This window comes from Thalassophryne amazonica, chromosome 15 (genome assembly GCF_902500255.1).
Source record: "Thalassophryne amazonica chromosome 15, fThaAma1.1, whole genome shotgun sequence".
Lineage (NCBI taxonomy): Eukaryota > Metazoa > Chordata > Actinopteri > Batrachoidiformes > Batrachoididae > Thalassophryne > Thalassophryne amazonica.
The window spans coordinates 73,601,367-73,614,629 of record NC_047117.1 but is presented as its reverse complement, the minus strand read 5'-3'; the positions used below and the strand labels follow the sequence as shown (position 1 = coordinate 73,614,629).

The 13,263-nt window shown below is 42.1% G+C and overlaps 1 protein-coding gene across 7 annotated transcripts in view; it reads right to left on the bottom strand.

Moving 5' to 3' along the window:
• apbb2b (amyloid beta (A4) precursor protein-binding, family B, member 2b) overlaps window positions 1-13,263 on the bottom strand; it is a 149,644-nt gene that overhangs the window by 57,527 nt on the left and 78,854 nt on the right. The gene's annotated exons all lie outside the window — the stretch shown is intronic.

The following is a 13,263-nucleotide window of genomic DNA, read 5'->3' as shown; positions in this document are numbered from 1 at the left end:
ATGAGATGTGGATGAACGAGAGAGAGAGAGAGAGACAGAGAGAGAGACAGAGACAGAGAGAGACAGAGAGAGAGAGACAGAGACAGAGAGAGAGAGAGAGACTGACTGACTGCAGGACACCAGAGGGATAAATGATCAATTATTCACAACCTTGGCCAAACATTAATATAAAAGGTGTGCAAGTGTGTACGTGTTTTGTACAAAGCTTGTGTTTATTTGCTGCAGCATTGCCAACCTTTTACTGACTGGAACCATCATAAACTTAACGCCACAGGAGACTTGTAAACTCCTCTTGCTCTGCTTTCCTTTGCTCTAACACACTCAGGCACAATGCATTACAGCGTGATGCAATGAAGATTTGATAATACACAAACTCCAAGTGCGGTGAAGAAGAAGAGAAATAAAAATAAGCCTAGTTAGAGTGCATCGTAAAATCCCACTTCTGCTTGGCTAAAGAGCTGGAAAAGCACCTGGAAGGCTTGACGATAAAGAAGTCAAAGAAACGTTGCTGTCAGCACTCATGGATGGACCCATCAGCTCTTAACAGGTTATTAGGTGGAAATAATTTATCAGTACATTGTTACAGGATTCATTAAATTTTATTATTATTATTAGTAGTAGTATCATCATTATGATTATTAAAATGAATAATGTAGAAAATTCACTATATCAACTCCCATCTTTAGGCATAAAGAGAACAAAACTGTTACCATGCCTGCATCAACAATTTAACATTTTATTGTTACTGTAACAATCCTGATCATTCTTAATGTAATAAAATTTAAATGACTGTTATACAATTACTCAATCAGCAGAAAAATCAAATTTTTTTTGATAAATGCAGACTGATTTTTTATTTATCAAGCAACACACACAAGCGTAGAATCAACTTTTGCAAGCAGTTTTATTTCACATAATCTGTTTTCAACTGCTTCTACACCAAAAAAGACCATGGTCAAAAGATCTTTAATAGATTCAGTCAGCTGTCTTCTTTTTCACTGGCTTAAACTATTATTCAACTATGTTGGAGCCATTTAAACCAACAGTGAAATGTTTTTTGGTTGTCTATGACCTACTTAAATTAGTTATGTAAGTGTTCTGAACCATGGATTTAATGTGATTTAAGCCCCATACAGTTTTCAAACCATTTATTATTCTTAACTGCTTTTACAACCGTTATAAACCATGGGTCCTTTGGCTGAGTTGCCACAGCAGACCACATATGGCTCCGCATGTTGATTTAGCACAAGATTTACAACCAATGCCCTTCTTGATACAACTCCAGATCTACAATGCATCTGGAAAATATTCACAGCACTTCACTTTCTCCACATTTCGTTGTGTTACAGCCTCATTCCAAAATGGAGTAAATTCATTTTTGCACCCCATGATGACAACATGAAACATTTATTTTTTTTGTTGTTTTTTTAAAAACAAAAAACTAAGAAATCACATGTACATAGGTACACGTACATAAGTATTCACTCCCTTTGCTCAATAGTTTGTTGATGCACCTGTGGCAGAAATTACAGCTTCACGTCTTCTAGAATATGATGCCACAAGCTTGGTGCACCTACCTTTGGGCAGTTTTGTCCATTTCTCTTAGCAGCACCTCTCAAGCTCCATCATGTTGGATGGGGAATGTCGGTGCACAGCCATTTTCAGATCTCTCCAGAGATCTGAAGTTGGATTCAGGTCTGGGCTCTGGCTAGACCACTCAAGGACATTCACAGAGTTGTCCTGAAGCCACTCTTTTGATACCTTGGCTGTGTGTTTGGAGTCATTGTCCTGTTGAAAGATGAATCCTCGCCCCAGTCTGAGGTCCAGAGCGCTCTGGAGCAGCTTTTCATCCAGGAAGTGTCTGTACATTGCTTCATTAATCTTTCCCTCAACTAGGGCTGCAACAAATGATTATTTGGATCATCGATGAATCTGATGGGGTTTCGAGACGATTAATCAATTAATCGGATTAGTGGGGAATTTTTTAAAAATGTGCGAGGGAAACAATTTTTCCCTCCTTCCATCACTTTAACAACAGAACATTATTTGAAAACTTAAAATACTTGAAAATCAACAAATATTCAAATGTCCCTTGGCTGTTGAAATATAAAATAATAAAGAATAAAAGTTTATAATAAAGAACAAAAATAATCATTTCAAATGACATTGCTTTATCAAAGTGCTGAGTTGCCATAAAACAACATTGAAACATATAAATGTTATAAAATATATAGTGAAAAAAAGAGATGAGAAATTAGCATAACCAGTTAACCATAAAAATCATAAATCAAAAACTGTAGCCTGACTCATTATATGTGCAACATTCTCTGTGTAACTTGTAAACTATGTGATCATTTCACAATGACGCATGTGACCCATGTTTCTTTCTCTAAAATTGTATTGAGGCATTATTAGTTATTATTACTATTATTATTGTTGCTATTATTAATATATAAAAATAAATTAAAAAATATTATAATTTGTAATACATTTGACTATTTTACAACAACAAACGCTGAGCCATTAATTATACAGAAAACAAATGCACAAACATGATGAAATGCCAGCAGCTTAATGCTAACTTTAACATTGAAAACGCCATAGACATGCTAACACATTAGCATCGGGGTTAGCATAAAATACATCTATCAACTGTTTCAGAAGACCATAACAGGTCAGTTTAACATAAAAAAGGTAAATATTCCTCACAGATATGCTCTTTAGGGTTTTAGTGGGGAAAAATGAAGATAATGCAAAATAAAACAAATGAAAACAACAAAGCAGCAGCTTAAAGCACTCCTTCATTGGTTCAAGATTAAAAGCAAACCTCGTTTGATTATATGGAAGAAACGAAACATTTGCGGTAAAACAAAGTCATTTAGCAACTAATCAATGACTAAATTAGTTGACAACTATTTTAATAATCGATTTTAATCGATTAACTCGATTAGTTGTTTCAGCTCTACCCTCAACCCTGACTGGTCTCCCAGTTCCTGCTGCTGACATCCCCACAGCATGATGCTGCCACCACCATGCTTCACTGTAGGGATGGTGCCTGGTTTCCTCCAAACATGATGCCTCACATTCACGTCAAAGAGTTCAATCTTTGTCTCAGCAGACCAGAGAATTTTGTTTCTCATGGTGTGAGAGTCCTTCAGGTGCCTTTTGGCAAACTCCAGGTTTTCTGGCTTTTACTAAGGTGTGGCTTCCGTCTGGTCACTCGACTATACAGGCCTCATTGGTGGATTGTTGCAGAGATGGTTGTCCTTCTGGAAGATTCTCCTCTCTCCACAGGGGAATGCTGGAACTCTGATAGAGTGACCATTGGGTTCTTGGTCACCTCCCTGACTAAGGCCCTTCTCCACCAATTTTTAGACGGGCAGCCAGCTCTAGGAAGAGTTCTGGTGGATCTGAATTTCTTCCATTTACAGATGATGGAGGCCACTGTGCTCATTGGGACCTTCAAAGCAGCAGAAATGTTTCTGTACCCTTCTTCATATTTGTGCCTTGAGACAATCCTGTCTCAGAGGTCTACAGGCAATTCCTTTGACTTCATGCTTGGTTTGTGCTCTGACATGCACTGTCAACTGTGAGACCTTGTATGTAGGCAGGTGTGTGTCTTTCCAAAAAATGTCCAATCAACTGACTGTACCCCAGGCGGACTCCAATTAAGCTGTAGAAACAGCACAAGGGTTATCAGTGGAAACGGGATGCACCTGAGCTCAATTTTGAGTTTCATGGCAAAAGTTGTGAATTCTTATGTATATGTGATTTCTTAGCTTTTTTTATTTTTAATAAATTTGCAAAAATTAAAAAAAAAATACTTTTTTCACATTGTCATTATGGGGTACTGTGTGTAGAAGTTTGAGGAAAATAATGTCTTTAATTCATTTTTGAATAAGGCTGTAACATAAAATGTGGAAAAGGTGAAGTGCTGTGAATACTTTCTGGATGCACCGTACATGAACTGTGGCACACTGATGGCCTTGAACCGTGGGCTTTTTGTTTGTCAAACCACTTGTGCCACAGTGCTGCCATGTTAAAACCATGGGAAATTAGTTTAAATTGGACATGAACTTGCTACATTTGTGAAACTGAAATCTTTTAAGTGTTCACAGTGTTTTGTCAACAAAAACTTATGGTGACAATTTGTGTCATAGAATCTTCTAACTTTTTGTTGAAAGGTAAAGCAACTTTCTATAGTATGTTCATTATTCTCTCATTCCCAAACAGCACTCATTTATAAGCAGGGAACATGATAACCTCAAAGACAAAAAAAAAAAAAAAAGAAGTCATCTCAACATTGCTTCCCAAGTAATGTTTCCACCACGTTTGGTGAAAACCCATCCAGCCACTTTTTAAATTACCTTGGTCCAAGTCAGACACACACACAAGAAAAGTTACAATACCCTGCTTCACCGCTTCACTGACAGTGTAAAAATTGTAAAAATGAGCGATTCACTGGAAATGAAAACAGTCAATAGCTGCAGCCATAAAACAGTATATTGATCAGTAACAAACTAGTACAACCCCTGGCAAAAATTATGGAATCACCGGCCTCAGAGGATGTTCATTCAGTTGTTTAATTTTGTAGAAAAAAAGCAGATCACAGACATGACACAAAACTAAAGTCATTTCAAATGGCAACTTTCTGGCTTTAAGAAACACTATAAGAAATCAAGAAAAAAGGATTGTGGCAGTCAGTAACGGTTACTTTTTTAGACCAAGCAGAGGAAAAAAATATGGAATCACTCAATTCTGAGGAAAAAATTATGGAATCACCCTGTAAATTTTCATCCCCCAAATTAACACCTGCATCAAATCAGATCTGCTCATTGACATTGACCCTATGCCATGACATTGACCCTATGTGTCTTTTTGCAAGGAATGTTTTTGCAGTTTTTGCTCTATGGCAAGATGCATTATCATCTTGAAAAATGATTTCATCATCCCCAAACATCCTTTCAATTGTCCAAAATATCAACATAAACTTGTGCATTTATTGATGATGTAATGACAGCCATCTCCCCAGTGCCTTTACCTGACATGCAGCCCCATATCATCAATGACTGTGGAAATTTACATGTTCTCTTCAGGCAGTCATCTTTATAAATCTCATTGGAAAGGCACCAAACAAAAGTTCAAGCATCATCACCTTGCCCAATGCAGATTCAAGATTCATCACTGAATATGACTTTGATCCAGTCATCCACAGTCCACAATTGCTTTTCCTTAGCCCATTGTAACCTTGTTTTTTTCTGTTTAGGTGTTAATGATGCCTTTCGTTTAGCTTTTCTGTATGTAAATCCCATTTCCTTTAGGCGGTTTCTTACAGTTCGGTCACAGACGTTGACTCCAGTTTCCTCCCATTCGTTCCTCATTTGTTTTGTTTTACATTTTTCGATTTTTGAGACATATTGCTTTAAGTTTTCTGTCTTGACGCTTTGTCTTCCTTGGTCTACCAGTATGTTTGCCTTTAACAACCTTCCCATGTTGTTTGTATTTGGTCCAGAGTTTAGACACAGCTGACTGTGAACAACCAACATCTTTTGCAACTTTGCGTGATGATTTACTCTCTTTTAAGAGTTTGATAATCCTCTCCTTTGTTTCAATTGACATCTCTCCTGTTGGAGCCATGATTCATGTCAGTCCACTTGGTGCAACAGCTCTCCAAGGTGTGTTCACTCCTTTTTAGATGCAGACTAACGAGCAGATCTGATATGATGCAGGTGTTAGTTTTGGGGATGAAAATTTACAGGGTGATTCCATAATTTATTCCTCAGAATTGAGTGATTCCATATTTTTTTCCTCTGCTTGGTCTAAAAAAGTAACCGTTACTGACTACCACAATCTTTTTTTCTTGATTTCTTATAGTGTTTCTTAAAGCCAGAAAGTTGCCATTTGAAATTACTTAGTTTTGTGTCATGTCTGTGATCTGCTTTTTTTCTACAAAATTAAACAACTGAATGGACATCCTCCGAGGCCGGTGATTCCATAATTTTTGCCAGGGGTTGTATAATCTTAAAGTTAAGCAGAGTTTCAAATGGCAACATGAGTGTTTTGTGGAAACAAACTGACAGTTAACCCCTTAACGCCTGAATTTATATAGCTGTATATAAAAAAAAATGTTTTGTGTGTGTTTTTGCCTTTAAGTAGATGGTAAATAATGTTGAGATTATTAATTTCACTTTTGCACAAAAACTAGATAGTAATATTGGGTATTCTGGTAATGACTTTATGTTATAATAATAATGATGGTATGTTGCAAATTTGTGACAACGGGCATACAGGTCAATTTGGTAAGTTGCATATTTGAGTCAGAGATTGTAGCATATATGCGACGATGGGCATTAAGGGGTTAAGGGTGACATGTAGAAATGCACTGTTGAATAGCATTAAAAATATTACATTCCAGGACAAAAATGATCAGACACACTCAGTGCCTTCATTCTTGCAGCAACAGGCCTGCATACCAAAGTATATGTGGATGTGCGCGGGTGTGCGTATGTGCATGTGAAAAGGCATACGAAGGATTCCTAAAGATGCAAAAAAAGATGCACGATTCACTCACTCACTCACCTTCAGGTGCTTACTCCAATTAAGAGTCACGGGGGGTGGGTGCTGGAGTCTATCCCAGCAGTCACAAGGCATGAGGTGTGGTACATCCTGGACAGGACACCAGTTTGTCGCAGGGCCACACATAGACAGACAGACACACTTGCACACACACCTACAATTCAAATAAGATCGCGGACGTGCATGAAAATGGTAGCGGCATCCAAGGGGTTGTGGCATTGTAGGAATATAAATCAGGATCTGTTTTAAAAACTCTGCTATTGCAAAATAGCAATTTTTACGGTATGCAACGGTAGGTACACATGCCTCATCTATAAACACTGTGGTCAAAGGACAGGTAAGATGACAACAGAGTGGCACATCTGACTTGTAGGGGTGGAAATTTTTATGCACCTCAAGCTTTAATTCGGTTACAATTCAGAGGGATGTGATTCAAGTTGACGTGGACAAACTGCGCACACATGCCCTCCACCACAAAGAGCTGCCCAGTGTGTATTCAAATGAAAACAGTGGTAGAGACCATTCTAGATGATCAAGCATGATACTCGGTGAATAAGTGATTTAGAATATTTCTGAGTGTGCTTTCAGCAGAGCCTTTCCAGTGCTGACGGACGGTGAAGATAAAAGCAGAGATTTTCTTTTGTAAGACAAACAAGCACTCCATCACCTAACTTGTTGTATGGCTGGGGGGCCTGGCTGCCTTTTTGTTTCTGTCTTTTGTTTTTCCTTCCAGGTGGCTTGCATTTGGGACTGAGTGGCTGTGTTGCTGAGGTTATCAGGACCTCACCCTGATCACCTGCGGCTCGTCAGGACTCACAGCTGAGGTGCATCTATATGGATTGGAACATGGTGGCATTTAAGACTGGAGTATACAGTGTGTATTTGCCAGAGACTCGACCTTGTGACCAGACGGGTGAGATCGTCGTCTCGGGAGCCATCTCATCATCAGTGGATGCAGAGAACGTCCAGGGTTTGATGCACGGTCTGTGAAAGAGGAGGGGGTGAGGTCTCACGCTCGTCAGCACACTTCCTGAGGTACGTTAGATTTTGTGACTAACATTTATACAGTCAGTAAATGTGGTGTCCCTCACACCTTTATTATATTGAGCTGTATGTTAGTCATGTATCGGCTTCCACTGCAGTGGAGTTTTGTGAACTGGATGTTCCATGCCTGCAGGTTGGGAAGCTGATTAGAAATCAAGCCAGGAAGTGTTTGCTGTTTGTACACCTTTAAGTGTTCTCTCTGTGTGTAGAGTGTGGACTCACATAATGGTTCCTTCTTTCACAGACTCGGTTTGTTGCGGCCACCTGGGGGGTGTCGGCGGGGTCCTTGGGTCCGAACAGCTTCTGGCTCCGGACCGTTAGCGCTGCTGGGAGCGCACCACGCCAGACCGCACTTTCTGTTATTTTTGTATCACTGTTATGTATTAAATTCAGTTAGCCTTTGTACCGTGCTCTGCTTATTTCATACTGGGTCCTTCAAACGCTGGTCGGTTCTCCGAGCTGCGTCCGACACATAACAGTAGTCTCTGGCCAAACATCACGGACCCAGCGGTAGCAGAGACGGTAACGCGCCGGGAAGGCGGCAGCAGACGTTCAGAAGTTATCCGGATCAGTTGCGGGTGCTCTCCGCCCGGATGGTGCGCGTTGGAGAACCCATTACTGAATACTGATTTGTGCTCTCTTGCAGCCGTGTTCCTGTGTTTGTGCCTTATCCGTGGGTCGTGGTGGAGTGTGACTGGCGACGGCTTCGCGTCACGCTCCGACCGGATAAGAGGTTTAAACGGGAGCTGCAAGAGTGTGTCTGTGATGGGTGCACGCGCACGGCGGAGCTCTGTGGCACGGGTCGCTGAGCTTCCTGTGTTACAGTTGTAGCCCCGTTTCCCCAGATAAAGATAACTACTGCGTCTGTTGTATCAGCTCCGGCGTTATTTAGTTGAGCACATTTTGGTTGTGTGTTGCACACAGCTGCGCACGGAGATGCAGCTTGTTTGTTTTCTGTCACCAAAGGGGGTTTTTTCATTTTTAGCACTTTGGCTCCCTCTTTTGGTGACTTAGTCACATTACCGTTAAGCTCTTAAGTTAGAACAGGTGTGTTCGATTTGTTTGAGCTTAACGGTATACGTCACTTATTTGTTTTGTGTTAGTTCATTTTGTGTGGGTGTTTTTTGAGTTGGTTTTTGTGTGGGATTTTATTTTTTGTTTTTCACTATTTAGTGTCTGGGGTCGTGACCCTGCAGTTCTGCCACAAAAAAAAAAAAAAAGAAGGACCCGAGCAACCTTATGTCAGTCTGTTAGTCTTTCTTTTTGTTTTTTTTTCAGTTTCACCTCCCAGGGTTTGATGGGACGGTCCCCTGGGGGGTCGTGGGGGGGGGGGTATTTGGGTTGTTGTTTTTTCTTTCTTTTTTTTTGTTTTGTTTTTTGTTATGCCCTCTCTTCTCCTCTGACTCCAGCCGTGTGTGCCGTAGTGTCGGTGTTGCTGGAGTGGTGCAGTTAGGTTATGCTGGGCGGTTCCCAGGTAACCTCTGCACCCGGGAGGGGAGGGGGGGGTTTGGGGTATTTTCTTTTTGTTCCCTCTCTTCTCCTCTGGCTCCAGCCGTGTGAGCCGTAGTGTCGGCGTTGCTGGAGTGGTGCAGTGTGGTTATGCTGGGCGTTTCCCAGGTAACCTCTGCACCTGGGGGGGGGGTGGTTTTCCCCCCAGTTTCCGCCCTCAGGGTTTGACTGTGATGTCCTCTGGGGGGGAAAGGGCTGTGGGTCCATCTAGCCATAGACGGCCGGGGCTGGGTCCGTTGGTCGTGAGGGGAGGCGTCTCCTGGGGTTGACGAGTGGTCCTCTGGGAGGCGCTGGGAGTCCCCGTGGGTGATGTTGGATCCCAGAGGGACCTCGGCTGTGGTTATTACTCCTGGAGCTGGCGGGAAGTCCTCTGGGGGGTGTTGGTCCCTACATGTCGTTTGGGGGGGGGTGTTTTAGCGCTTTTATTTGTAAGCTTAAGTTTGGGGTTTTTCTTTTCTCCTCATCCCGGGGTTTGATAGGACGGTCCCCTGGGGAGGGGGGGGAGGGGGTGGTTTGGTTGTTTGTGTTTGTCTTTTTTGTTTTATGACTAATGACCGCACATGGTTGGATAAAGGCTGACTGCACAGGTTTAAGAACTCCTGGCCACACCTGTGCTAAGTGACTGACTGAAACAAAGGCAAGGATGCAGCCAGAGGAGAGGACATCAACCATTCTATTGGAAGACAAATGCAGATGCGGTTTCCAGCCATGGTCCCTGGAGGGGGGTGTTTCTCCTGGGCCAGGTTTGTGTGGTCGCCGGGAGGCTTCCCGTGAGGGTGGGGTACTGTTGTATGGCTGGGGGGCCTGGCTGCCTTTTTGTTTCTGTCTTTTGTTTTTCCTTCCAGGTGGCTTGCATTTGGGACTGAGTGGCTGTGTTGCTGAGGTTATCAGGACCTCACCCTGATCACCTGCGGCTCGTCAGGACTCACAGCTGAGGTGCATCTATATGGATTGGAACATGGTGGCATTTAAGACTGGAGTATACAGTGTGTATTTGCCAGAGACTCGACCTTGTGACCAGACGGGTGAGATCGTCGTCTCGGGAGCCATCTCATCATCAGTGGATGCAGAGAACGTCCAGGGTTTGATGCACGGTCTGTGAAAGAGGAGGGGGTGAGGTCTCACGCTCGTCAGCACACTTCCTGAGGTACGTTAGATTTTGTGACTAACATTTATACAGTCAGTAAATGTGGTGTCCCTCACACCTTTATTATATTGAGCTGTATGTTAGTCATGTATCGGCTTCCACTGCAGTGGAGTTTTGTGAACTGGATGTTCCATGCCTGCAGGTTGGGAAGCTGATTAGTAATCAAGCCAGGAAGTGTTTGCTGTTTGTACACCTTTAAGTGTTCTCTCTGTGTGTAGAGTGTGGACTCACATAATGGTTCCTTCTTTCACAGACTCGGTTTGTTGCGGCCACCTGGGGGGTGTCGGCGGGGTCCTTGGGTCCGAACAGCTTCTGGCTCCGGACCGTTAGCGCTGCTGGGAGCGCACCACGCCAGACCGCACTTTCTGTTATTTTTGTATCACTGTTATGTATTAAATTCAGTTAGCCTTTGTACCGTGCTCTGCTTATTTCATACTGGGTCCTTCAAACGCTGGTCGGTTCTCTGAGCTGCGTCCGACACATAACATAACTGTTTTGTTTGTTTTTAAGATTTTGAAGTTATAAACGGCGTTCAGATGGAGCCGGAACTTTTCATTAGATGCTTCTTGTCCCGTGGTGTGTCACATATCGTCCAAAAACAGGCATTTTTTTTCTCTCTCTGTCTATTTCTTATTGCACGCACCACGGGACCTCCAGCTGCTCTGTGTACAGTCTCTTCCATTTTTTATGAAGCGAGGCTGTAATAAAGACATATGGCAAATTTACTGGCATAAAAAGTACATTACTGTTTCAAAATTGACTTGAATAAAAGCAGAAACGGTGGCCAACGGCCATTATCCAATCCCCACAATTAATGTTTATAAAATCGATTTTTGACATTTGTGAATCATTTCACAGTAGTTTACACAGGTATCACAGTTCATCTAAGAATCAATTTTCCCCTACCCCTAATGAATTGTGCCCCTACTACTCACTATCTTTCTTCTAGTACACATAACAGTTAGAGTTGCATAACAGGTTCCTAACTGACGTTAGTATTTGGATGAAGGGATACAGTCAGGTTCATAAGTACTTGGGCAGTGACATTTGGCAACCTTTCTTCTGTACACCACCATAATGGAGTTGAAATGAAACAGTCAAGATTTGCTTATAGTGCAGACTTTTAACTTTCATTCAAGGGATTTAAGGACAGACATTTTTATACACAAAGCCTCCATATAATTACTTGGACAAACTAAATGTAAGTATTACTGCTCATACAAATTGTCACTTTTACAGCCAGTTTTCTTCAGAAGTAAATCGGTATGGATACATGAACATATTAAAGCCACCAAATACACCTTAGATGTTATTTAGATCGATCACTGAGAAATACAAACAGTATGGCACTGCATGATAAAGCTGCCTGGAGAAGGCAGTTCTCAAAAACTGAGTGACTGTACAAGAAAGAGACTAGTGAGGGAAGCCAGCAAGACACCCAAACCATTCCGAGGGAGTTACAGACTGATAGAGTGATTGGAGAAACTGCATAGTGCAACGCTTGAAAGTTATGCAGCTTCATGGTGGCGCGTCATTGCATAATTAGTTTCACAGCGAACCCAATGTGCTGATAAAAGACATTAAAAAAGTGATAATTAACTATGAAGAGACTGCATTGCAGTTTGTCTGCCATTCCTTTTGTCCTCACATACATAAAATGGGAAACCAGCAGGTTTCCACACAGGTGGAGCTGCAGCTCAGCAGTATGCACATGTTTAACTATAACATACATATACGTCTGGTTACAGCCTCTTTGATGCAATGACAGTGATCCCTGTGCTTGTTCTGGGCTGGGCCTCAGCCCCTGTAAAGGGCTCCCAGCAGTCATCTGCTGTGGACTGGGGTTGTTGAGGCATAATTACAGGTCTTGACTCTGGGCTGGGACGCACTGGCACAGACACACATCAGCTCATTCACAAACAGTAAACACACATGAACTTGTAAACAATTAAAGTGAGGCTGACGTGAGAAGACGTGACAGACCCATTGAGTTAGACACACACCAACAGACACACAACAATCCCACATCAGGAGGTACGTAATAAGATCTAGGATGTGTCACAGTGAGACTCTGACCTTTGACTTCTGACCTGCTTGCTAAGCCACTGCATGTGCAGCGGTGTGTGTGCGCGTGTGTGTATGTTGGGGGTCTGGCTGCAGCCAGAATGAAGGGAGCAGCTGCAACGACTCCACCTCTCTCACTCTGCCTTCCATTTCTTTTTACATGCGCTGTGTGCAACCACTCTTGTTTCTCCCAGATTGAGGACTGAGCAAAGCAGAGACAGATTGCTTTAAAATCCATATGCCAAGTGGAGGCCTGCCAACATTTTGATAGGACCCTCTCATCAGCGCTTCCCACCATTCCAGTTCCCCTACCAAATCAGCTCGACTTTAACCTCTTTTCTTTGCTTTTCTTTCCCTTTACCTCACTGAGTCTGTACATTCATCTTCCAACCCTCACTCACTGTTTTGCCCTTGTTCCTTCTTTTAGAAGAGAAATGCTGTCTTTTCTTATTAGAAGTGAAGACGGTCTGTAAAGTCTCATAAAGAAAACACCCCTTTTCCCTACGATCATGATTTACGGCCACTCTCTAAATCTCCTCATGAGAAACCCCATCTGTTACCCAAAAACAGTGACAAGAAAGCAAAACTGTCAGGCAGGCCACAGAAAACAAAATGGATGGAATCTCGACAACAAGGGAAGGCATGCAGAAACACAAACATACACACACACGCATAAATTTATGTTATTCTAACTTTTGGATTAGGATGTGAACGTAGAAGCCCGAGCTGCACAATAGACGGCAACCTTCCCAGATCTTGTTTGGCTTTATTTTTATTGGCTGCATCTGAGCCCCCGGGACTGTAACTTTTAGCTACACAGGACTTCCATGTTAATTTCGGAAATTAGCAACAGGTCTTTCTACATTAAAATTCCCCCTTTTTTTCTTGTTGTACAAAGTTTATTTTTATTTTTTTTTAAAGTC